The sequence below is a fragment of the Phodopus roborovskii genome, unplaced genomic scaffold, assembly GCF_943737965.1.
Source record: "Phodopus roborovskii unplaced genomic scaffold, PHOROB, whole genome shotgun sequence".
NCBI classification, from domain to species: domain Eukaryota; kingdom Metazoa; phylum Chordata; class Mammalia; order Rodentia; family Cricetidae; genus Phodopus; species Phodopus roborovskii.
In genome coordinates, this window is record NW_026126541.1 from 19,673,012 (window position 1) to 19,699,532 (window position 26,521).

General features: G+C 44.3%; 1 protein-coding gene across 14 annotated transcripts in view; it reads left to right on the forward strand.

The window, feature by feature from the left end:
- Sorbs1 (sorbin and SH3 domain containing 1) overlaps positions 1 to 26,521 on the forward strand; it is a 214,011-nt gene that overhangs the window by 52,497 nt on the left and 134,993 nt on the right. For 12 of the 14 annotated variants that reach the window (XM_051199849.1, XM_051199857.1, XM_051199858.1 and 9 more), the window contains exon 2: positions 9,374 to 9,460. The exons of the other annotated variants lie outside the window; for them this stretch is intronic. The gene's annotated coding sequence lies outside the window, so the exon portion shown is untranslated. The remainder of the gene's footprint in view (positions 1 to 9,373; positions 9,461 to 26,521) is intronic. 14 annotated transcript variants of the gene reach the window in all.

Below are 26,521 nucleotides of genomic sequence, written 5' to 3' on the forward strand. Positions count from 1 at the left end.
AGAGCATCCTTCTTGGACTTGGACCTGAGCTGGTCCGAGTAGTGATGTTTAACATGCCTAGGCTGTAGCTCACTCCTCCTTGTGTCATACCTCTGTGAATGTCCGTGGGCTTCTTTCTCTCTGCTGAGGAGAATTCCATTGCCTATTACTCAGCTTTTCCAGTTACTCTGCCTTCTAAGGACAACTTTGTCTTGGTTAGCTGTTTCTGGACTTCCTCATAGAGAGTCAGAGTAACCAGTAGAGGCTGAAATTGGAGGCCCAGGGCGTGGAGGGGGTCAGAGTTGCCTGTGAGTGTATGTTAAGGAATGGCTATACTTGTGAGAGAAGGGCAAGCAGAAGCCAGAGGGAGGAGGAGGGTCTTTAAAGAGCAGGCCGGGGTGCAGAACAGAGGAGAGTTCTTGGAGGAGCAAGGCCAACAACAGGTAGGGACGCCAGAAGGAACTTAGGCTCTGTTACACGGAAGCCTGGTTGGATCTGGGACTCTCCAGCATGCGCAGTCTGGAAGACAGAGGCTGACAGTGGAGTGTGGGTTTTGGAAATGTTCTGTGTGAGGTCCCAGTGCTGACACGCTGGAGTCAGCTTGTGTCACTGTCACCCTGAAGAACGGCAGGTCCCTTTCCTGAACCTAAAGCACAGAAACACGTAGAGGGGAGAATGTCTGCCTAGAGTTCTCGACCAGGCTGGTTCCATCCCAAGAACGTCATAGACTGGGTTTGGTGGTGCCCACCTCTTATCCTAGTCCTCAGGTATAGTTGGAGGAAGATCGGAAATTCAGGGTTATCCTTGGCCACATACGGAGTTGGATGGCCAGCCTGAGCTACACAAGACTGGCTCAAAACCAAAACAGTACCCGACAAAATACAAAGCACAGAAGTGGCATTTTCAGATTTAGTTGCTTTATTCACTCTCTACCTGTCTTCAAAAGCAGTTTGGCGTGGTTTGGATTTACTTGGAGGAGTATGCTCATTCATGCAGAGTGTGTGCTTACACCATCAATAGAAATGAAATTTGCTTTAAGGAAGATTGTGTTTCTAGGCCACATTTTAGCCACAAAAATATTCTTGGGGAAGTATATTTTAATTTTTGTTTTCCAAAAGAAATTGCTCTTTTGTGCTGGTTTGAGGTGGGGGTATTTTTAGGGCAAGAGCAAGAACAGGGACTGTTTGGCTTAGATAAAGAGTGCTTTCTTCTGGCAGCCAGCCTCCTGGGGTCCAATTGATCTATGCATGCTGCTGGGCCAACATTCATGTTCCATGACGATTCTTCTCCGAGAGGCTAATGGCCCCAGATACGCATGCTGCTGGGACTTGCAGGTCTGTGCATGGAGCCTTTTGTACTGGTTCTGGGGACAGCAGGAACACAACTTCTGCAGAAGAGTGGCCTTCAGAGGGCTCTGTCAAGGCTTGGTGTCACTGGGCCACAGGCAAAAGAACATGTACCCTGAGCCTCTGTTATGCTGCTGCTGGAGGACCACACAGCACAGTATTATCAGCCTGCTTGCCAAGCCATTGGGTGCCATGACATTGTTTGTAGTTTATCTGTGAAGACGATACGTGTGTGTGTGTGTGTGTGTGTGTGTGTGTGTGTGTGTGTAAGTATAACTATGCAGGTAAGTATGGATGGATGCATATATGCATGTATTTTGCAATGCTCGTAATTGGACCCATGGATTTGCACACGAGAGGTAAGCACTCTGCCACCTTGCAATACACTCAACCTTGTGTCCATACTGTTTTATCACCTTGGTAAAGCTTGTGTGAAGACAGGAAGTGCCAGCTCCTTTCTTTCATTTGAAACAATATCCAGAGCAGATAGTTATTTCCTACCTGGCTTTAAAAGGCCCTGTCAGTCTTCTGCTGAAGAAAGGCTTGTGAACAGTTCCTTCTCTTTCTACACCCTTCTCCCGTGCAGGCTGGCCTGCCTGACTGTTGGCCAGAGAAGCCCCAGGCACTCCTAACAGCACTGGTCCCAGTTCCTTAGCTGTGACTGATTCCTATCAAAGCATCAGGATGCTCTGATCTGCTTGTGTGTGGTGCGGATGCCACCTGTGTGCCTTGTTGTTGGAGAACCACTGGGTCATCTGATGCGGCTGTGCAGAGCCGGGTGATGGCGCAGAGATCAAATTTTGTCTCCATAAGGAAGTGGGAAGGAAAGAAGGATGGATGCGTGAGAAGGTACATGGTGGGTGCTTTCAGTTGTCGTCTCTTACTTGCTTTACCTCAAACCCAAGCCCATGGAAGAGGGTGTTATATTATGCTCACGCAGGGAGAAAGTTAGCTACCTGGGAGGTGGGTATCCTGCTTAGAATCAATCACATAGTTGGATCTGGGAGGTGGCGGCCGCTCATGCCTTTAATCCTAGCACTAGGCAGATGCAGGTGGATCGCTGTGAGTTTGAGGCTAGCCTGGTCTACAGAGAGAGTTCCAGGACGGCAAGGACTGCACAGAGAGAAACCTCACCACCAAAAACAAAAACAAAAATGAAACAAAACAACAAAATCAGTGAGATGTATTTCATATATATATAAAATAAATATTTATTTTATTTTTATTTTTTTTAAATGTTGAGCCTTTGTGCCCAATGTGTGTATATATATATATATTAGCTAGGCCTACATCAAGTCCTATTAGCTGTGTTTTACCTCAGCAGACATGTGAGCTAGTAGTTTCTCTAAAAACCAGTATGGCTCTAGCATCTCTTGATGAGAGAGATGTGTCTTACCTGGCTACCCAGGTGGTGTGTGAGTGTGTGTGTGTGTGTGTGTGTGTGTGTGTGTGTGTGTGTGTGTCACAGTTTTCCAGATGATGGATTTGCAAATATCTCAGGCATTCTACATGTCTGTCATCTGGAGTTTCTTCAGGTGCTCCTCTGTACAGCCTAATTGGGACTGTTTGTACCTTAGACATTCACTGGGCAGTCTACTTGGCTTCTCTGTGATGATGCCCTATCCCCTTTCTAGGGTTCTTGAGTTCATTGAAGGGCATGGTGGTATGGTAGGAAGGGCAGGCAATGTGCACCCCAAGGGCCCTTTCCCTCCCTTGCTAAACACAGCTGCAGTTTCTTATTTATCTACTTGTGATCACATATTAATGGCAGAGAAGCCTGCCAGGAAAGGCAAGGCCACGAAACCAGCATATTTAGGGAGTGCTGGATACTGTATACTTAAGATGTGTTCCTATTTGGTGGTTTGTTTGAAATGTGTTGACAGTCTAAGAAAGTTGGTCCTACAGAGCCACAGCTCAAGGGTTTGAAGTCTCAAATACCTCAGAGGCCAGGCCAGGCAGGTAGCTTAGGAGGAAGACTAAGATCGAAATGAGTGGAATGTTCTTAGTTTTCACAAAAATGTTGTGGTTGCCTTCTTTTGGGGGTGGGGATGGACATAAGTCATTCTTGGTCCTTCCTGTTGATAATAAAGAAATAGTTCTCTTTAAGAGAAAACCAATGCATGCATCCATGATAATTGGCCATTAACACAGGGCCTTGGTGTTGGAGACAGATGACCTTACACACTTAGACTGCCTAGAAATGGCTACTAAGCAGTTCCATACCTCTGTGGCCCTTGAGGCTCAGCCTTACCACATCTTGTTATTTTTAAGGAGAAGCCACTTTATAAAATTATAAAATCTTTGGCTTAATAATTTAAAAGAAGAAATAATTATAGATTGATAGGAAGTACCACTTCTTCAAGTAGTAACATTTTAGATATGAATATACATTGTTATGTAGATTTTATTATAGACCCCTTTCTACTGGGGTTTATTTGTGCTCTGTGTGTGTGTGTGTGTGTATGTGTATATGTGTATGTTGGTGTTGTCCTGCACAGTTTTATTATGTGCACCATTTGTATAATAACAACTACAATATAATACAATACAAATGTTTGGGAGCCAGGAATAGTAGCATATTCCTGTAGTCCTAGCACATGGACATTAGAAGTGCGCGCACACGCTCACACATACACACACACACACACACACACACACACACACACACACACAGAGCGCACATGCACTCATTTGACTTTTAAGTTGTTTGTGCAAATAAGCTGAAAATCCAGTTGAGGTCCACAGAACATGCCCCAGGCCTGATGAGTCTCCAATTTTAACCTCTATTCTAGTCTAGCTGTGTTTCTTTTTTAGTCAGATAAAATTCATGCTCCATATAATTCACTATTTAACCATTTCCAAATAGGCAGTTTAGCATACTCTAGCATATTTGTCAAGTTGTGCAACCATTGCCACATTTTTTTTTCAGCATCCTCTAATGAAGCCCCTTGTCCATTAGCATTCCCCTCCATTCCTCTCTTCCCCATCCCCTGGCATCCAGTAATCTACTTTGTGTCTCTATGGGCTTGTCTGCTCTGAACAATTTATGTAAATGGAATCATGTAATATATGCATTTTGTGTCTGACTGGATGTTTTCATCTGGGCAAGGGAGAGATTTGAGGCCAGAGAGAGAAAATGACAGTTCTACAATTTGTATGGCGGAGGAAAGGCTGTCGGCTCGCGACCACTTGTGCCACAGCTGTCTGCCTCTCCCCATTTGGTGTTCAGTGCGATGATCATGCCATGACTTCTTTTGGGGAGGCTTGAGCAAACATGCTAGCCTCTCCCCATTTGGTGTTCAGGACTATGATCATGTCATGACTTCTTTTGGGGAGGTTTGAGCAAACATGCTTGGCAGTAGGGTACTTTTCTTAGTTGTGTTAAAGTTCTTCAAGGAGTCACTATGGGTGTGGGAATCGTAAAGCAGGAAACTGTGTGTTCGGGTCACCTACTGTGTGCCAGTCTCAGAGCCAACAGGGTCTCAGCAGTTAGGGTATACCACAGAGGTAGACATTGAAGCCAGTATTTCAGTAGTGACAGAATTGAAGAATCACAGTTACAGGCATCAGGAGACTCATCCCAGAGGCTAGAGTGAGTCATGCCATGGAGCATCTCCAGAGAGCCCGCAACCCTCTTCCAACCACGTGCTTACCTGGCTGCCTCATATTGAGCACATGTTATGTGTGAGAACTGTTGTGGTCCTGAGGTTATAGGAATGAACATTTTAGACAAGGTCCTTGCTCCTTTGAAGGAGATAAATATGATGGACTATGGCAGGCTCTTCTAGAAAGGAGCCTTTGCTGGTAAGAGTAAGGTTCTGGAGTCAGAACAGGCCATGGTCAAGAGGTAATGCTTCCTCTGAGCTCTCAATGCCGAAAATGTCCCATCCTTGGCAAGAGATAGGGAAAGAGATTGTTATTCATTTTATTTTTAATGTAGGAAAATAGTAAATGCAAATAGCATTATAATGTGTTGAGGGGGTAGCCTCTGGCCATTTATAGAGTGTGCTTGGCTTTGTTGAGATGTTCTCAGGAGCCCCAAATCAGACAAAATAGGTATCTGTGGAAGGAAGCCTGGGCCTGCACACCCCGTCTTAGGAAGGGGGGCAGAGAGGGAACCATCAGCTTTGGGGAAACAAATGTATATTCAAGTAGAAGAAACAGCATAAAGCCACTCTGAATCATTTAAAGTAGGTGTGCTTTTATAAATTTTTTTTAAAATGGAAGCTAAATTTATATTTTTGCTAGTTTCCAGCTAATTCTGTTGTACTTTATGAGTGTTGTGTCATTCAGAGAACTTGGAAACATTCATTCTTCCTCCTACCAAATTTGTGGAGTAGGTGGGAAAGCTTAAAAAAGTTCCCAAAGACCCACTTCCTCTGCCTATGGTTGCAGAAGTAGGCAGGGGTGGGTTGGCACTGGGACCAGAGTGGAGAGAGCCATACTAATGTGGGCCTGTGAAAGCTACAGTGGCGTTCTGTCCCTGAGGGGGTTGGCTCTGGTGATAGCCCCTGTGATCCCAGGCAATCCGTCTGTTTCAGGATTACAGAGGGGTTAATTTTTCAAGTTGTAAAGTGATCTTAAATAGAATGACCAATGTGGTGTGATATGAAGACAAACTGGGAGGGTGAAATACTCAGTTTGTGTCCCTCCCAATTGGTTGGCCTTAAGACTGATTGCAGATTTCCTCTCTTGGGCTCTGGAATTGTTGCTGTCAGGAGAGAGAAGTCTGCCATGAGCTCGGGAAGCAACTCCGGGCTTCTGTTAGGGACAAAGAGAGCAGCCAAGTGTGGCTGGGTGGCATGAAGTTTGGGGTATATTTTGATTGAAACCAGAGTTTTGAGGTACTGTATTGGGATTTGACCTGCAGTCAAACTGGAAACTGACAGCAAACAGCACCAATAAGAAGGCAAGGCAGAGTTGTACTAATCCTTGTCCATTAGGGGTCGGGGAAAATGCTGTGTAAAAATAAAAGTTATCTGTGCTGTATCCAGAAGCATAGGCTTCTGAGGACACTGGACATGGGGCTCCTGTTGGCCAGGGTGGGTTGGCTGGCAGCTGGCGTTTGTTAGGATTGAGGATATCTGAGATGGCTTTACAGCATCTGGCACTGTGGTCTTGGGATAGAGTAGAGAAGGGGATACAGATGAGCGAGGTGAGACCCCAAGGTATCTGACACGGCCTGAAACAAAAACTGCCATGTCTTCAAGCACTGGACTAGAAAGTGTCTTGTTTTAGGCCATGGTACATTAAAACTGCCTGAAAACGAATGAATCATTTAAAATTGAGGGCAGGGAAAGTTCCTTTGCTTTCCCTAAACTCTCTGCCATCCCACATCCTTCTAAACTCGATTTCTGACTCAAGTGGAGGATACTTAGATTGAAGTGGGGTTCTGGGAGTGTCTCCTTGTTTTGTTGGAGGACAGTGAAGCTTGTTGCTTGGCCTCTTGTTCAAGAAGGTTGACCTTGGCTAGCTGTAGATTTCTTGGGATTCTGGGAGTGTCTCCTTGTTTTGTTGGAGGATAGTGAGCCTTGTTGCTTGGCCTCTTGTTCAAAAAGGTTGACCTTGACTGAACCGAGGATTTCTCTGATGCTAGCTTTCTGAAGGTCACCTGCTAGTACCTAGTGATGTCAGGAAGAGATCTCTCCAGGCTGGCCCATTCAGGGAAGCAGCTTGCTCCAATTCATCTTTGTGGCACATACATTTACTTTGCCATTTTTTGGCTTGGGATGGCTCAAGCCATTACATGACCACAAAGTGGAATTCTGCGCTGAGGAGTGCTCAGCTGGCTTGGCAGGTTTCCACACATTGCATTCACCTGCAGTACTTCCCCTTTGGTGGGCAGGAGGGACCTGACCAGAACGCTTCTGTCCTGAATCAGTTCCTCGAAGGCCATCTGATGGTCGGAGAGGTGCTGATTCTTTGTCTTACTGGAAGGGGTAGCTGCATGGGTATGTAGAGACGCAGGTCTGCTGCTGGGACTAGGCTGCCCGAGTTTCATCTGGAAGCATGCTGACTGGGTGTGTGCCACTAGAAAGAGGGAGGCTGGCCTCATTTACCCGCTTGCCATTCTTGCTGCTGGCATTCTGTCATCTACTTAATGGGGTTAAGCAATGGGTGTCATGACGGGACAGAAATTAGATGGGCAGACTGAGAATGAGCAAATCTCCAAGCAGAACTAACTCTTGGTGCTTTTCTGAAGGATGCTGAATTAGTGTCCTTGAAGAGACTGTTCTGGAGCTTCTGCGCTCCTGATAAAGTACACCCATCTCCAGCTGCATGCCAGAATTGCCTGTGGGAGGGTTTTGTGCTGCCAAACCAAAAATAAGATTGTTTTTTATTATACTCTTTTTAGTTCTCCAGGTGATTTTCATTTTCAGCCAGATACTGGAACCTGCCAAACCTTTGTGGTTCTAGTGAAATCCTGTCACCATTCAGGGGGACTGTGCCTTGTGCCCTCATACTGTTCTTAACCACATCTGTTTCCACCCCAACCTAAGCCTTCACCTCCCATTTTACCTTCACTCTGTTTAAACCCCTTCCCATGCCTGCCCCCACGCTGTGTGTGTGTGTTTGTTTGTTTGTTTGTTGTTGTTTAAGATCTACAAGGTAATAAGAGACCTGGACAAAGCTAAAATAGATGGCTGTTCAGATGTCCTTGCTTTGCTTTCTTTGTCCCATGGGCTGGGATCTGCACCTTTTCTGTTCCCCTCCCACCCAGGCATTGGGATTTGCTCAGTCCTCAGTGCCTGGTACCTCTGCTGCACTGGCGCTTCTGTTTAGTGCTACTGTATCACCTGAGCATGCCTGTTTAGCGTCTAGACCTGCCTTTTTCTCAGAACAACTTAAGGGTGGTGTTGACTTTTGTATCTCTGTCACCTGGTGCTGTGTGGTATATGTAAGAGAGGTCAGTGAACAATTTGATACATTCTTTGAGAGAATGATGTAAATAACTCTCACCATTTTAAGCTGAGTATTGTTAATGTGTTACAATGCTGGCATCTATACACAATTGTGTATGTAGTCTTCTTTTTTGTTTTGTTTTTGAGAATCTGCTGGAGCTAGAACCCAAGGCTCTGCACATGCCAGGCAAGTGCTTCACATCCCCAGCCCTCCGGTTTTCTTCGTTAAAAATTTATCTGATGTTTCTGAGTGTTTGCCTGCATGTGTGTACGTGCACCACATGTATGCAGTGCACCTTGAGTCCAGATGAGGGCCTCTGATCCCCTGAAACTGGAGTTACACGTGGCTGTAAGGTGCTGGGAATTGGTCCAGGTTCTCTACAGAAGCAGAGGTAAATGAAGGCAGAGGGGACTGAAAAAGGCAGTTCTCATTGTAGAGAAAATTCAGACGGCTGGGGTTGGTATTCAGAGCAGACAGGCTTGCTTGTGAAGGGTGACAGCTGTTTACTATCAGAAAGTCACTGTCTGACAGGAATGTTGGTGGTGTTCTTCTGATCTGTTTGGCTTTGAAAGAGAGGCCAAAAGTGAGGTTCAACAGTCATTGTCATCATCATCGTCTTAAGTTATTACTATTATGTGTGTGCATGTGTATCTGAGTGTTCAGATATGGAGGCCAGAGGACAACTTTTGAGTTAGTTCTCTCCTTCCACTGTAGGTTCTGGGGATCAAACTTAGTATCTCAGGCTTGTGTGGCACGGACTTTTGTCCACTGAGCTACCTTTCGGGCTAAGAGGTCTGAGATTTTATGTGACATTCCTGAGTTGTAACTTCAGGCTCACAGTTGCACAGTGTTGTGCCTCTGTAGGTTAAATGGCCCTTTGCTTTCAGCTTGTGACCCTTGCAGAGGATCTCTGGAGCATCCTTGTGTTGAGATCCTGTCACTGCTGTGGGAGCCATTTCCATGTCTGAACTGAAGATTATCAGTCTACGATTGGAAATGGGGCTGGACCAGAGAGTTAGGCTGGATGAGAAGCATGGGGTCTTTGGGTCTGAGTGGGGTGGCTGTGGAGATGAGTTGGGTTGAGATGAGCCTACTGGGGTGAGGACTCCTGGGGTTTACTCATGGCATTTTATGTGTTGTTTTAGGAATTGGCATCCATTGGGAAAATCTGCAAGCCTCTCTCCACTCAGAGCTCCAGGACCAATGTGTCTTCCCGCCACCTTAAACCACTGGTAAGTGTTTTTGTTTTTTCTTCCTGTTGCAGTGAAGAGACAAACTGATCATTCACTGTGATTTGCAGATAACGATGGTCATCTCTTCTCCATAGAAGAAAGGCTGTAGGTGGTGTTTCTATTGCTGTGATAAAGCCACATGACCAAAGCCGCTTCTAGAAGGGAGGGATTATTTATTTGGGCTTATACTTGAAGAGGAATAAGAGTACATCATGGTAGAGAATTGTGGCAGCAGGTGGCAGACATGGTAACAGGAACAACTCAGAACTCCCATCTCCAGCCAAAAGTAGCATGAAACAGAGGGAGTGAACTGGGAATAGCATGCGACTTTGAACCTTCAAAGCCTGCCAGCCAGCAATGGCACGCTTCCTGTAGCAAGGCCTCACTTCCTAAACCTGTTTACACAATGCTGCCACCTGGGGACCAAGTATCAAAGGTTGGAGCCTATGGGGGATATTCTCACTCAAACCACCACAGCTGAGTTTAGGCATATCTAGGTTCTGCCACTCTTACATTAGGGTCTAGAATAATTGTGTGGTTTCTGGGGTTCCAAACAGCAAAGTTTATCCTGATTTGTTTACAGTGCAGGGTCACTTGCTTTGAAGACTGAAGGAGATGTTTGTGAAAATATTTCAAAGCGAGTGAGGTGTTGGGCGGTTACACTGTAACACAGTGGGGTTCTCAGATGCCTTGCAGCTCTCTTCTCTCTCACACATTTTACTCCTTTAAGTATCTTTTTCAAGCTACCCAGATGTTGAAAGAAATAGCTGCTATACCCAGATCACCGCAGCTCAGGGATGGCTAGGGACCTTCATGCCTTTGTATCGTGATGCTCATGTCCACAGGGCTCTGAAGTCTGCTGTGTCTGAGTTAATTAGCACATTAAAATGAGATAGACAGACATCACCCTTGCGTGTGTACAGGTTGGTAAAGTGGGTTTTAAATACTAGATCTCTAGGGTGCTTCTTTAAGGTATGTACATTTTCTTTCCTTTCTAAATTTGTTATTACCACTCTAGCTCTGTTTTATTTTTTGTTATATATATTCTTTCTCTTTCTCTCTCTCTCTCTCTCTCTCTCTCTCTCTCTCTCTCTCTCTCTCTCTCTCTTTTTTTTTTTTTGTCTTTTGAGGCAGGGTTTTTCTGTGTAATAGCCCTAGCTGTCCTGGAACTTGATCTGTAGACCAGGCTGGCCTGGAACTCACACTTATCCACTGGCTTCTGTCTTCTGAGTGCTGGGTTTAAAGGTGTGCACTACCATGGTTGGGCATATTTTCTATCTTTCTTTCTTCCTTTTAATGTTCTTTTTTTTTTTTTTTTATTGAAAATATTTTTTCATTCAGTATATTCTTACTATAGTTTTCCCTTTTCCAACTTCTTCCAGGTCTTCCCCACCCACCCAAAACCTTACCCCACCATTAGAAAACCATCAAGCATCTAAAAAATAATAAGCTAAAACAACAACAACAACAAAAGCCAAAGAAAAAGCACCTGAAAGACATACAGATGCAGAGACAACCACATTCACACACAGAGAAATCCTATAAAGATTCAAATAAGCAAAAGACAAAAACCTTCCAAAAATACCATTGAGTTCACTTTGGACTGGCATCTACTGCTGGGCATAGAGCCTGTCTTTTAGTGTGGTTTGTATACCCAGTGAGACTCAATTGGAGGTAACTAATTTTTCCTTTGCACAGCTCTGTTTTTTGTTTTTCTTTTTTGTTGTTGTTTCTTTTTTTTTTTTTTAAGGTGAATAGATTGTATTTTACAATTATCTTCATGTTTATTTGTGATCAAATTAGTTCATGCTCCACAATGTTCTTTGGGAGAAACTTGTTCATCACAGCGGGCAAATGTCCTGCCTCCATAGCAGCTGCAAGAAGTAAAAATACACCCTGAGCAACCTTGTGTTCAGTGCTCAAATAGGAATGGCTGCAGCGGCGATAGCTAGTGTGTGTTGACGGTGTCCTGTCATCTCCTGAGGACAGGGACCATGGGAGCCAGGGAAGCTATGTGACGCATACATTTGATTCTGGCCACTTTGTAGAGAAAATCTGACCTGTTTGATGTTGCTGCCTGGTCAGCATCCGTCCAGTGGATCTGGTACTCTTGTGACCCAGTGAGACAAATCCTAGAGATACAGTCACTGGAGGGGCTAGCGGGGTGCTACAGGTGGAAGTTAGTCAGGACAACCCGGGGTAGGGCTAGGGGCTGGTTGTCTAGACTGCACTAGGGGACATTTTGGGTCCCATCTTGAATCTCACCAGGTAGAAAGAAGAGTATTCAGGGACACAGATGGCTGTTCTGTCTAGTCAGCAGATGTGTTTATGCCTACTCCATGCCAGGCCATTCTACGGGGCACTGGAGATTCACTGTTCACAAGGTGGACTGTGTGTCTTCTCTCTGGAACTTAGGCTCACACAAGGGCGACCGACTTCAGGAGGGCTGAGATCTCTGCTTATCTCGCTGCTGTGTTTCCACTCCTTAGAGTCCTGGAGTCTGATGGGTACTTACTCATTCATTACAGCTAATGAATGGAGCAAACAGATAAGCCAAGTAAAAATGAGACCAGGTTAGAGAATTGGGGAGAGAAAATAAGGGAAGGAGGAAACGGAAGAAAGACTAACTCGTTTTCCTTTATAGAGCCCCGAATGGCATAGGAATCTGGGGGGTGGGGGTGGGGAGGATGTTCACAGAGGGAACAGCAAGGGAACGGCAAAGCCTTTGGTGTAGGCTGCACTTGGCATGGTAGAGGAACAGGAAGGCGGCCAGTGTGGCTGAACTTGGGCCGGAGGTGGTTTAGGGAGGGAGTGATGTGAAATGGGATGATCGTGTAGGTGGGAACCAGATTGTATAGACTATGATAAAGAGTTGGGGTTTTACTGGAGAAGTCTGATGTATTTTAAAATCATTCTTTTGTATCCTGAATGGATAATAGAAATGAGGGCAAGAGGTCTCATAGGGTAACTTTTGGAAGACCTTTGTTTCTTACCTCTCGCTACCACATCCTGGGGGTGGAGGTAAGATGGCGTTCATAGAGTCAATGCCACAGACCCTGGGAGTCAGGCAAGTGGTAGAGCAGACTATACCCCCTCCCAGGACCTAGGTGGCGGTGTCATCTGGAATGCTGTGTTATCTCTTCTTCTTTAGCTCAGGCCTTCTGGCGTCATCTATCTCCGGGCTCCTCGGCAGGCTCCGGATTGGCTCAAGGGGAAGTTGCAAATGCGCATGCTCAGAGGAAGTTTAGCCTGCTCTGCTGTTAGCCTCCTCCTGCAGACCTTGTCAGTTGTCAGGCAATGGGAAGGGACCACAGAGTGCTGTTAAGTGGTCAGGTTCAGATTATGCTTTAGAGATGGAGTCTACAGTTCAGTGTGGTATACGAGTCAAGAGAAGAGTCAAAGCTAAGGTGGCTGGGTACATGATGCCACCATTTATTGAGATGGGGGAACAAAGAGGGACCCTACAAATTTGGTTTCAAGGTTGGTGGTGTATCTCTGTTGATAGAATGCTTAGCTGACATGCACAAAAACTCTGGGTTTGATTCCTCAGCACCACAGAAACTTACTCCCAGCACCCAGAGGTGGAGGCAAAAGGGTAGCCTCAGCGGCACAGTGGGTTTGAGGCCAGCCTGGACTTTGTGACCCTCAGGAAAAAGTTGTTTGAGCCTTATTAGTTTTGAGATGCCCATTCATCATTCTCATAGAGGTATAAAGGTCCCCGAGGCTGGAGATAGTATCTGTGATGTTCATCTAGATGGTATTTAAAGGTAAGATTGGATGAGGCCATTTAGGGAGAGAAAGAAGATGTTAGGATTTTGACAGAGAAAAGAAAGACAGAGGGTGGATTTCCTGGATAAAAACCCAAGAAGTAAATCAGGGATAGTGAGAGAGTGTAAAGGCACTTGGTGCCAAGCTTGACAACTGGAGATCAGTTCTCAGGACCCACGTGGCGGAATGGGAGAACCAACTCCTCTCAAGTTGTCCTGTCTGCTTACACCGTGACATGTGCGCACACATATACATGTCCATATGCACACTAAGTAAGTGTAATGGAAGTTTTCTAAAGCGTAAACAAAGGATACATGCAAGAGACCATGGTATGATTTCACTTTGCATAACTGGGAACTGTGCAAGTGGGGTAAAGATCTGAAACTCATAACAAAACCTCACCTTATATAAAAAAGTAAAACATTGTGATGTCTCTAAATCAAGACAATTTTTTCTTCTAGATTTGCACAATTTAAAATCATGTCTGCTGAGAGAATTTATAAGCTGCATTTGTGCACTTGGCACATGACTGCCTTTGGCTGGCAAGCAGAAAGGCCAGCGTCCCCTGCCAATAACCTGTAAACTGCATTGTTCTTTGTATGGGCTGGAACTTTGACCAGCTGTATTTGTGGCTGACTTTAATTCACTGCTCAATACACTTCAGGTTTCTTTTATCCATAACTACGTTATCCAAGAGTGATAAACTGAAGGCCCACTGAGTGCAAACCACACCTGAACATTAGCTGGTTCTCACAGAAAGATGTGATAAAATCCTATGAAGAGGGGGGAGCTGGAGAGGTGGCACAGCCGTTAAGAAAACATACTGTTTTGCTAAGGATCAGAGTTCGCTTCCCAGAACTCTGGACATGGAGTGGACATCAACCCTGATCTTCATGTCTTTTGTTCTCACAGAGTAGAAACTTAATGTAGATGTAAACTAAACTCACTGGCAATTGTTAGGGAAGATTGCTGCTCTCTGCTTTGATGTTCAGTAAGTGATCTCAGGAATTAAAAAAGAATGGGACTGTCCTATGCCCCTGGAGATTGAGAAAGACAGAGCATTTAAGAGTTGTATCTGGTCCATAAGATGGCTTATCTGGTAGAAACACTTCCTGGTCAAGCTTCATAGCCTGAGCTTAATCCCTGGAACCCACTCAAAGATGGAAGGAGAGAACAACTCTATAGCTTTCTGTAGGCAGACTTTTCTGTGCTTCAACCACTCCCCAAATGACCACACGGAGACTTAATGCTAATTATAAATGCTGGGGGCCCATAGCTTAAGTTTGTTTTTAGCTAGCTCTTATAACTTAAATTAACCCATTTCTATTCATCTATGTGCTGGCCCGAGACTCATTTACCTCATGTACGAACTTCCCATTCTGCTTGCTCTGTGTCTCATGGATTCTCATCTGACTCTGCCCTTCTTCTCCCCAGCTTTCTCTCTGCCCCGAAAATCCTGTCTAGCCATCGGCCAATCAACGTTCTATTAACAGCGAGAGCAACAGTCTTCACACTGTACAGAAGGATTATTCCACAACAGTTTTCCTCTGACCTCCTCACGCGAGGTCCCATATATACATCATGTGTATATACAAAATAATAATCTAAAATTATATTTTACAGTGCCATGTTCCTCAGTTTGGGAGTCGGGAGAGGCTTAGAGCTTCAGACCATTTCCAGATGAGCGTGCTGGTGGCGAGGAGGCAGGGGTGTGGGAATGGGGGTGGACTTTTCACTGTGTCTTTGTATTTCATGGTCTTCATATTACTCATCACCCTTAAACAGTATTCCCATTTGATTTTAATTATTTAATAGGGTTTAAGCTCTTTTATCTCTTGGTTTGGTCTGTAATTGTTCTTGTTCAATTTACTTAATTTAGGTCACTGCCTGTTCACTGTGCCCATTGTCCCTTTTTTTTTTTTTTTTTTTTTTTTTTTTTGATCTTCAAGTTTATTACTGATTTGTCACAAGGGTCCATAACTTGAGTTTCAAAGTTTTGCATGCGTGGGGATAGGTTAGTTTTCTTTTTTTCTGCTGAACATTTTATTTCACTGCTTAGGCAAATAAGTACTTAGGTGTAGTTTAGTCACCATGATCTGGCTCACAGATAAGGCCATTTCAACTGAACTTTGCCACACCCTTTAGAGAAAATCTTTAAAAAAATTTTTTTTAAAGTAGTTTTAATTATTTTGCTTAAGTGTTTTTCCTGTATACATGTCTTGCACCATGTGCCTGCGTAGGTCAGGAAGGGCAGCAGATACCCTGGAGCTGGATGGTTATAAGGTACCATGTAGGTGCCTGGAATCAAATCTAGGTCCTCTCAAGAACATCAAGTGTAGCTTGAAATCTGACTGCAAGTGTAAAACAGAACTTGAGATCAGGAATCCATTGTAGTTGATGGTTTCTAATCTCAGAGTTCAGATAAATTAAGTCATAATGCAATTAACTCTTTTCTTTGTCGAATAAGTCTGTCTGGGCTGGAGGGATGGCTCAGAGATGGTGAAGAGCACTTGCTATATGACCGCCAGAACCTCAGTTCAGATCGCAGAATGGACGTAACAAGCTGGCTGTGTCTCACTTGTACGTGTAACTACACTGTTGAGGATTACTGGGGCTTGATGGCTATTCGATTAGCTGAGAAAGCACAAGTCATAGATTCAGGCAGAGAGCCCATCCCGAAAGAATAAGGTGAAGAGGTATAGAAGATGACACTTGGCAGTGTCCTCTGGCCTATATGTACCTGTATGAGCACACAGATATGTGTGCACACACACTCACAGAATATCCACAGTCATAGGAAAGTGTTCAAAACTTAGTTTGCACGAGTTGGATGTGAAATACAAGAACCATGTGTCTAGAAGTATTTCTTAGGGCTGCAACTTTATTCTGTTAAAAGAGGTTTGTAAGTCTGATTTCTGGCCAAAACTCAGTTTGTGCAGCACTGGACATTCTTAGATATTGATGTTTTTCCAAGAGATTTACACATTTGACTTTATACTTTTTAAACAAGCAGGAAATTATGTCATATTTGCTGGCCATGTGTAGAAACAAGATATTTTCTCCTCTGTTCCATCTAGTGACTATTGGAACTACAAATAAAATATTTCTTGACTTTCTTTTCCTTCCCTCATTTGAGGACATAAACATTAGCTATTACTAGAACAAGGAGGCTGACATTATTATGTCCAGTAATTACTGCCCATCATAGGACAGAATCATCCCGATTTGTTCTGGGGACAGAGTAAGCGTCATCTGATGTTGACAGAACAATAGTGTCCTCATCCTGTGGTCCCCTTGTCAATAGAAATGGCCCACTCAGTGCTTCCCTCAAACACAGTGTCTCTGCTCTGCTCATCATACCTTGGTTAAGTAAAAGGTAGTTTCTGTAGAGGTGTGATTAAAAAAAAAAATGCACTTTTTGTGCTTGTCGAGTTAGCGTAACCTCCACTGTTGTGATTGATTGGCTGTTGGTTCTTGGACCCTTGTGGGAGGGGTCAAGAACCCCTTTATGTCCATATATGATCTGCATATAGAACCCTTGTATATTTCCAGGAGGTGACACTCCCTGCTGAGTTATGCTTAGTCACACACAGTTCTAAATGTGGCCACTTCTGGATGACTCTGAGTGGCAGGCACCCACTTTAAGATTGCTTTCTGATTAGGTGGAGCTGTGCTGAAGGCAGCCTAGTTTCAGTGCAATTTGTAGCTTCCAAAACTGTCCTGATATGGACTCACAGCCGGAAACACTCTCTTATGTAAGTTGCTGTAGTTGCTGTTGTAGAGACACCATCGACATCTTTATTTTCTGACAGCCAGATTTCCCTCCAGGTTCGTTTATTCCCTCTTCAGTCCCTTCTCTATTAAAAAAAAAAAAAAAAAAGTTCTTCTTTTAAATGTATATATTTTACTGCACATGGAGAGACCAGTCAACAAATCCATGGCTCTAGACACTGTCATCCTTATAGCATGTTGTCCTCCGTGGCAATTGCAAGCTAGTGGTCCACAAGCGGCAGCATCTTAAAGGCTTTGAAATGGAGGCCAGAATGTTAACGGTCAGAAGTTTTCACATGATTTGGCTTTTGGTTGATTTGGAAAAGCAAGAATATCTATCAGTATGGTGCTGAATTCTTGCGTGGGCATTATTATTTGCTGCTGTCTCTGTATCTTCTTTGGGCTGTCTGTTCTGATCACCCTGGCTGGGGTTTTGTAACCCCTACCTAATATTTTGTTTCAAATCCTATCGTGAAAAATCTAGGGATCTTTAGGGTCAGCAAAACATTTTGGTTCCCCTGTTTTTAAAATTGGGAAAGTCAGTTTAAAACAACAGGAGCAAAACAGTTGGAGTAGTTAGACGAGTTGTATGCTTTTTTTTTTTTTTCTTTCTTAAAAGATATCTAAAAGGAAAGGAAAAAAGAAAGCAATAATGTAAGACTTTTTAGTGTTCTTTACAAATATGAAGCCATTTTATTAGTTTTGAAGCATAATGAACTCTGTATAATTTGATTTGCTCATGTAGTTACCAAGATGGAAACATTCGTACAAATTTTCTAATTATATTGTTTGCTCTTAAATATTCTTAGCATTCTCTTATATATAATAAACTGCTGCATTTGAAATGGCTGACCATATCCTAAGGCATTTCTCTCTTTTTCTAAAATACAAACAGAAGACTGAACGATAGAAGTGACCATCTCTTAAAAGCTGTAGCTTTATTTCTATTTGAAATGTCCTTGTCTGTGTTTATGGGGTAAAGAGTGATGTGTGGGATAATCAGGATCCAGATGATGGCTTCTCTGTTGTTTCAGATATTTATGTTTCTTTGCATTGGGAACATTCAATTTTTTTTCCAGGTTCTTTGAAAATATTCAATTCATTGTTGTCTACTGTAATTATTCTACTGTCAAAGAACATTTTCCATCTGTGGTCAATACCTGTTGCTGCTATCAACATTAAATTTCATTGTCTGTCTTTCTGTCTGTCATCTGTCTGTCTATTGCAGTGCCAAGAATTGAACCTAGGGCCTCTTGCATGCTTTGTGAGCCTCATACTTCTGAGCTAAGTTCCAGCCCCCGGTTAACATTTTAACAAGACATAGTATTTGGTATTTGGCAACCTTTTACTTTTCACAGTGGTTAGTAAATAATAGAAAGGGAAGCTCACAACCATAAGAAAAGACAACAGACTTAGCCTAAAACTTGAATGACCATGTAGACAATCCCAAATCCTTCATATTTTATGAGTTGTCCTGATCAAGAATTGCCTGTTTCTTCTGTGCCTTTCCCCTCCCTACTGGTTTTTACAAACCCCTGAACACTTTGAAGAGGCTGAAAACAAAATCTTAGCCCCTTCCATTTTTTAGCTCCTAGTTTGGGGGTTAGAGCTCACCATTCTGTTGATATGCTGGGCGGGGCACAGAGAGACTGGAACCCTCCTCACCTTGGTCAACCCTCCTCACCTTGGTCATGTGATGCCCTGGCTTCTACCTACCCTGAACCACCAGCCTTCCCTTGGATGTGCACGTGCTCCACTTCTGATAGAAAATTGAGACTCTTATAGTTCAAAATGCCTGTTTGTTCCTGTGGAGCACCCACTTAGGGGTGGGGGTAAGTTCTGGAAAACCTGAAATTCTAGTTGTTTGACAGCCTTTGCAGGCTACCTGTGTACTCAAAAGGAAGAACTAAGTAGTGAAGTGAGCGCCTGTCCGTCAACTCATGATGTAACCCTTTAATAGTTCCCAAGGGAGGAAATTCTGTGGCAGATGGTGTAGGACTGAGCCAGGCAGAAGGGTTTTTAGCTCTCTGGCATTATGGATAGACCTACAGTGCTACATGCTCACCCATATTCATGGTTCTCATGAGACTTGGACCACCTAGTTCTTGAATGTAGGATGATACTTTTATTTCTTTGTGACAGATTCATAGTCAGTTGTATACTGTCTCTTGGCTATGATAAGACAAAAGTCTTGTTCTGAACAACAACAAAATGATAAAGAGGCTTTAGCAGAGCAAATTTAAATGTAATAGAACATGTTCAACATAGGATAGTGAAGTGGGCTGCTAAGGGTGGGCTCGTGTTACCAATCATGGGTTGAGTACTAAAAATATTGGAAAATATACACATAAACACACTATAACACACACACACACACACACACACACACACACACACACACAGTATGGATTGGGCAATAGCTCAGCACATACCTTATGAGCATGACAATGTGAGTTCTATGGAAAAATCAAGCTGTTGCCTAACTAGAAGGTTCACCTCTACTGACTAACATTCATGGTACTGTGTAGGAGATTGGAGGAGAAAGGGAATTATCAGTATCACCCAGTGACAAATCCTGTGTCCCACAACAGTGACTGGCCTGCAAGATATACTGATGGGTTAATGGCACAAATATTATGGAAGAAACCAACCATTTTTTGAATGGACAAGGTTCACTCTGTGAAATAGATCCCATACTTGGCACTGTTGCAGTGGCCAGGAAACTGAGACTAGATACATCATGGGGTTGGGGAGGAACCTGCTACTATTAATAGGTGATTAGAGTATGCATGGGTATATACTGTTATGCTAAAAGAACATAGCAGTAAATTGACTCCTAATGGCATACTGATATGTCAATAGATCAGTGACTTGCTCACCCCACATGACAGAAGCTTCTTCTTGCAGTAGATGGGATTTACACAGAGACCCATAACTGGACAGCGTGCAGAGAGTGAGAGACTTTGGAACCATCATTGTAAAGGATGTCTTTATCAGGGATGTGTGTGGAAGAGTGGGCGGAAAGATAGTGAGAACCACGGGTAATGGATGACTCTAGGGAAAAGATGCCTTCCAGACACGACAGAACTAAATGCACATATGAACTCACGAGAACTGGTAGCACACACAGGGCCTGCAAGTTCAAGCTAGATGGGATCCCATACTGAGAGGTAGAAGTAGACACAGGGTCCCACCCTTAACCAAGAAGCTATTTAAAATTGGTACCCACTGGCAAAGGGAAAATCAGTTTTTGCCAGTGGAGTCTCACTGGGTATATCCGCCACACTTTAGGGCAGGCTCCATGCCCAGGAATAGTTGGCTAACACAAAATGAACTCAATAGTATTTTTGTGACTTTTTAATTTTAGTTCGCTTTATTTGCTTTGTTGGACTTTTGCTTGTTTTGATTTTCATATTTGTGGAGTTGTGTGTGTGTGTGTGTGTGTTTCTTGGTTTTTGTTTATGTTGTTTTCATTTTTTGAAAAAGAGAATGGACATAAAGTTGGGTGGGTAGGGAGGAATTGGGGGAGGGGGAAACATGATAAAAATATATAATGAAAAATTTTTTTCAATTAATAAATAATTGAAAACCTGTGTAAAAAATGCTGGCCATGATGACTTGTGTTTGTAACTCTTGAGAAGGTGGAGACAGGTGATTTCCACATATGCACACTACATTTGCACAAAACTCATAGTATATTACATATAAAATATATCATTGTGTGTATGTTCTGGATTAAATATGTTGTGTTAGTTTTAGAAAGTTATTTGCAAAGTAATAGACTCTAAAATGACCCAATACTGCTTGGATTAATTAAATGGAGCAAATGAGAGGCCAGGAATTGTGTTTTAGAAAGGCTCTGCTTGGCAGAATTCTGGGCTCACCACCCAGTGATGCTGTGTATGTTTCAACTGTATAGCTGGCTTCTTCACATCAAAAATGTTGATTTATTTACTTGTTTATTGAACCAACATTTGCAGATCAGCAAGAAGTATTTGCATGCCTCTTAAGTGTGCTGGCCTTAGAGCCTAGTTACATGTGTGGGGAACAGCATTTGTTGACTTAAGTTTCTGTCTTTGTTTATTTGGTTGATTTTGTCTTTATTTTTTGTATGCTAGGCTGATCAACAGCCTACTATGTAGCCAAGGATTCCTTTCAACTCCTGATCCTTCACCTAAGCAAGAACCACCAAGTTTGTAGTATTTCTGTTTTATAATAAGCACCCCGCTTTTTACAGTACTGGTAAATAGAGACACCGTGGCTTTGTCTGGGCCATTTAGGAAGAAACATAGGCCTTGTGGGCAGGGCGAGAACATTGCTGTGAGTGAGATTTTTGCTGGTCAGTCATTCCCAAGGACAGAGGAAGCAGGGACTGTCTTCTGAGTGTGAAAAGTGGGTAGGTGGGATGTGGCTGTGTCACTGAGAAAGATGGAAACTATTTGGAACAGCTGACGTGGGCTAGGCACCATGAGCTGCATAAGAGTTGAAAGCAGGCCTTCCGGGAGCCTGAGAGGAAACAGCTACATTAGCAGGTGTGGGGTGGCTGTTCAGGAAGTCAACTGAAACTTGGGAACTTTGAAAGTCCAGGTCTGGGGGCAGGGGCTAGGAATTTGCAGTGCTGTTGGTGTAAGTTGCTCTGCTGTGAGAGCTATTTCTGACCCGAGAGGTGGCTGTTGTCGAGGTGAACGGCAGGAGATGTGGGCTGAATAAATGATGAGCTATAGCTCTTTCCAGCGTGACACATAAGGCCCTCCTCTCTCAGGTCTCCTCTCTCCAGACATGCCATGGTTGGCTATTCTTGAGTTCTTCTGGACATGCTACTCTACTCCTTTTTGCCTTTCTTCAGCCTCATCCGTTCCCAGATGAGCTATTCTGGGCCCTTCTTTCTTCTCTTCCTTTGGCCTACTTAGCACCTACTTCAAGTCCTGGTTAGGCTCATTCCTGGGAAATTGTTGACAATTGCTTCTTGCTCTGTTCTGTGCTAACAGCCTTTCACCCTATGTGCATTGTGCATTGCCCAGGCTTGTTTTGGCCTCTTGTACTTGTGGGTTGGAAGGTTCCTCAAGTGTTAAGACTGTCTGTCCTAAGAGCGCCTGGCACATGGTGTCCGGTATGTGCTTGCGGTAATGGTAGTAAAGTGAATGTTAGAGCTACAAGGAAACAATGAGATTAGTGAACCCCACTCAATTAATCATGTGCATCTGTGTGCATCTCTGCGAGGATGCGTACATGAGCTCAAGGGTAGAAGAGGGTTGGATTGCTTGGAGCTGGACAGGGATGCTGGGAATCAAAATCAGCTCTTCACCACAGAGCTATCTTTTCTCCTAGGGAGGGAAATAGTGTCCTAACAACACTAAGAGCTTTTCCTCTGCACGGTGCCAGGTTTACAACAGCCCCTTACCTCACTGTTTCCCCTTCCCTTTCCGGGTTTGTCCTGGTTTATCTTGGGACAGGGTAAGCATCAGCAACTGTTGCTAGGTAAATAGACCGCTTGCTCATTCAGGGTCATGGTGTCAGATATTCAGTGCCTTGGCTTTCACCTGTCCTGGCTGTCCTCACCGCCACTCCAAAAAGCCCCGACTTAGCCCGTGTCGAAGAACAGCACGCAGTGGATGTTTCGCCCATAGGATAAGGGAAGCCTTAATTGAGGAGGCAGCGGGTATTTTTAGTTAGTGAGAGTATGAATCTGTTCCCACCCTTGGAAAGGGATGTGAGGTGGGGGTGTCTGGAAATGGACAGCTTTTCTACTCAAAGCTTACTGCGAGGTTTCTGGACAAAGTGACTTTACCATGTCTAGGGTGAATCTTCAGCCTGACTCAGGACAGGGCGTGGCTCCTTCCTTTACTTCCTGGCCATGAATGATGCCGTTTTGTGTGGTTGATTCCAAATTACCATGGCTCATGTGAGCTCCCCATCACCACTGATCTCAAGTACTGAGGAGTAATGTTCAGTTGACTGTTGGGGGTGACATGATTTTGAACCTTTGGGCTCCTTTGCTAACTAACCAAATAGGAGATGGCTAAAATTGCCTGTTTTGGGGAAAGTGCTCTGGGGACCAGAGATTTTAGGCATTTTGCCTTTTTTTTTTTTTTTTTTTTTTTTTTTTTTGATTTTGTTTGTTGAGATAGGATCTCATACTGTATGTAGCTAAGGCTGGCTGGGAACTCCAGTCCTCCTGCCTCAGCTGCCTAGGATTGTGACCATGGGCCACTGTGCCTGGCCACCTTCCTTTCAGCATATTGTTCCCCCAGGCATTTCTGTATGCATTTTCTTTTCACCTCTTTTTTTTAAAAGTAAGAACCACACAACCTTTTAGCTCACAGGATTTAGAAATCCCATGTCTTGGAAGAAGTCCAGTGTCTTTGGTCTTAGGGATTTTTGAAGCCGCTTTGGGCCTTCTTGGCTTCCAGCCATATGGGAGCGTCTGATCCTCCCTGGGCTGGTCTCGAGTTCCAGGCATCGAGCTGGAAATGCATCAGCCAAGGATTTGGGCTGTGTCAAGAAGGATTTTGATTTGCTATATTCCCTGCTTGGCATCTGCTTATTTCCTCCAGGGACATCCCCTTCCTTGGAAAAAATAACTCCAAAGATGCCTGTCTGACGACAGGGATTCAGCCAGGCATTTCCATTCAGGGATCGTAACTTGTCAGTCACAGGTCACTGGGTGAGCAATGTCACCAAACTCAAATTGCTTCTGACATTCCCTTCCCTCTCCTGCCCATGGGAGCCCTTGTACTGACTAGTTAGTTCCAAGAATCACTGTCTCAAATCTTGAGACAAGACTAGTCAGCATTGGTTCTAACAGGACTCAACCCATAGGAACTTGCTAGGCTGTGATGTCTGTTCTAGGGGTAGCTGTCCTTGGGCCCCAGACTCTAGCCCTCCTCCTGGCATGAGTTAATTTTTATATGGTAATAGGGAACTGTAGTTGTAGATGGGACAGTTGGGGGGGGCAAGAATACCCTTAGAACTGTGTGCTGAAGTGACTGTCTGTGAGGGTCATGATAAGGATCTCAGTGTGTCACAGACATTACCATTCCCTCCAGTAAGCCAATGGCCCATGAAAATGCTCCTGTCTCCCAGTTTCTCTTGCTATGTGTAGACTTTGTTTATTCATCTTTAATTTTTACCATATTAGTTTTAATTCATTTAAAAACCTGTGGAGACCTTTTACGGTCCAATAGTAACAGGTCTTAACAGGGTAGTTAAGACCCTCATTTGGTCACCTCTAGACACACATACAGGACAGGGCCAAATTCAGGTGCCTGCAGCAAAATGGTGACATTTAGGAGATGGTGGCTTAGTCTGTGTAAGTCCCCTGGATTACTGCCGGTTATTTCGCTCATCATGTTCACATGTAGAGCTTGTAGAGCTCTGTTAAAGGCAGGTTCAAGTGACATTACACTCATCTGAACCATTGGTCAAATAGGTCTAATTTTACAAGACAACCGATTAGCTCCGTACTTGTTCATAGTGAACAGGTGTCAGTTCATGGCAAGCAGTGTTTGCTTTTCTCAGATATTCATTTATTTAATTTTCTAGGTTAGAACTTTTCTGGATGCTGGTGTAAGACTTCTTGGTATGCTTCTAGAACCTTCTTTCAACACCATTCTCCAACCTAGGGGTTTTTGAGGGGGTTTTGACAGTGTCATTTTTTACTGTCAAGCCTGGTCTAGCTGTCCTAGCTCTACACCTGTCTTCGGCTTCAGTTGCTCTCACAGGTTTCCCTTTTAGAGAGACCCTTGGAGCTGGAGGGTCTAGGAAAAGCATGGCAGGTTTCCCTTATCACCTTACATTGTCCACTTCAGCAGACATGTTACCCTTTTTGCCTTTCTTCTTACCAAGAGAACATTAAAACTGTGTGGTGGTGGCGGCGGCGGCTGGCGGCAGGGGAGGAGGGGGTGGAGCTGGAAGGATAGCTCAGCTGCTACAGTGCTTGTGAGAACCTGAGCTCCAGCCCCAGAACCCACATAAAAAGTCAGGCAGTGGCTCATTCTTATAATCCTAGCACTGGACAAGCTGACCAGCCAGCCTCACCTGTTTGGTGAGATCCAGGCAAGTGAGAGACCCTGTCTTTAAAAACCAAAAGCCGAACCTGTCCTCTGGGGCCCACATGTAGCCCCTGTCTCCTGCAGGTTACCTTTAACTCTTTTAACTCATCCAGGGCCTTATCTTTTGAACACACTTTGTTCGGCTCCCACTCTGTTCCTTTCGTTGTGGCCCAGGCAGAAATAGAGCATTCCAAGTGTTAGGAGTGTGCTTTGTAGCCTTTGATAGGACATTCCTGGAGCTCTGCTGCCCTTAGCCTCCCAACCCTCTCTGAACCAAAGGAAGGGTCTTCCTCTGAGCTCAGATAAACTTGAGTTCCCTATTTCCCTTCCAAGAGCTTAGCATCTCACTTTCTCTGGCCCCCAGTTTTGTGGCTGGCTTCCTGGGCTGCAGCAGCAGTACAGGGCAGAGGTAAGGACATTTTCAGGAGTCAGCCCTGCTGACCACCGGGAACTTTTCATCACATCCTTACTCCCCAGATGACCAGTCCCTTAAGGCTCCCACCCAGGGCTGGGCTGGGCTGGGCTGGACTGGGCTGTTCCGTTCCACTGACACCTCCACCGTGGTTGAATGTTCTGGGAGCATGTGGGCCTCGCCCTGAGCTGAGGCCCAGGCCCAGTGGCTCTGAACTCCCAGATCAGAGGCCCTTTGGAAGAACAGGCTAGGGATGGGCTGCTGGAAAGCTCAGCAGCTTGAGTGGGAAGTAGAGTGTGTGAGGGAGGAGAGGAAGGCTGGAAAAATCTGTGGTGACCCTGAAGACCCTCCTCCCCCAATCCAGGCACTGGTTTACTGCTGTACAGCTTGGGACCCATTTTATTTTGGAATCACTAAGTCCAAGGAGTAATTCTAAGCTGGCCTAATAGACAAAAGAAGTTCAACTCTATTGTTATAGATCTGGAATCATTAGGACTCCCAGGCCTATTGACACTCATCTCTTTACTGTCTATGGGAAAAGATTTAAAGAGGCAAATCACAGTGAGGGGTGTTTGATTTAAGGAAGCTTTTAAAAGAACTCACTTTAGGAATGTTCATTTGCATACAAACAATGAGAGTGCTAATTAAGATGATTCTCACTCCGTCATTTCAGCAGTGTGGGGACTGCTGCTTGGCAACGCTTCACTGTGGAAGTGAGCGCTTTGAAAACCATCTTGTTCCTTCAGTCTAATCAACTAAGATGTATTGTGGGCCTTTCATCTGTAAGGCACTGTGCTAGAACCAGAGCGTGCGTGCGTGCGTGCGTGCGTGCGTGCGTGCGTGCGTGCATGTGTGTATGTTCTTCTCTTGGTAAGAAGAAAGGCAAAAATGGTTACATGGCTGCTGAAGTGGACAATGTAAGAGGATAAGGGAAACCTAGGGTGGGGGCAGTCAGGAGTATCAAACCAAATACCCGCCTCCTACTGGGGGTCCTGGCACTACAGCAAGCCCCAAGTAGAACCTGTGAGTTGAAAGGTTCCTAGGAAGGAACAAGAGAAA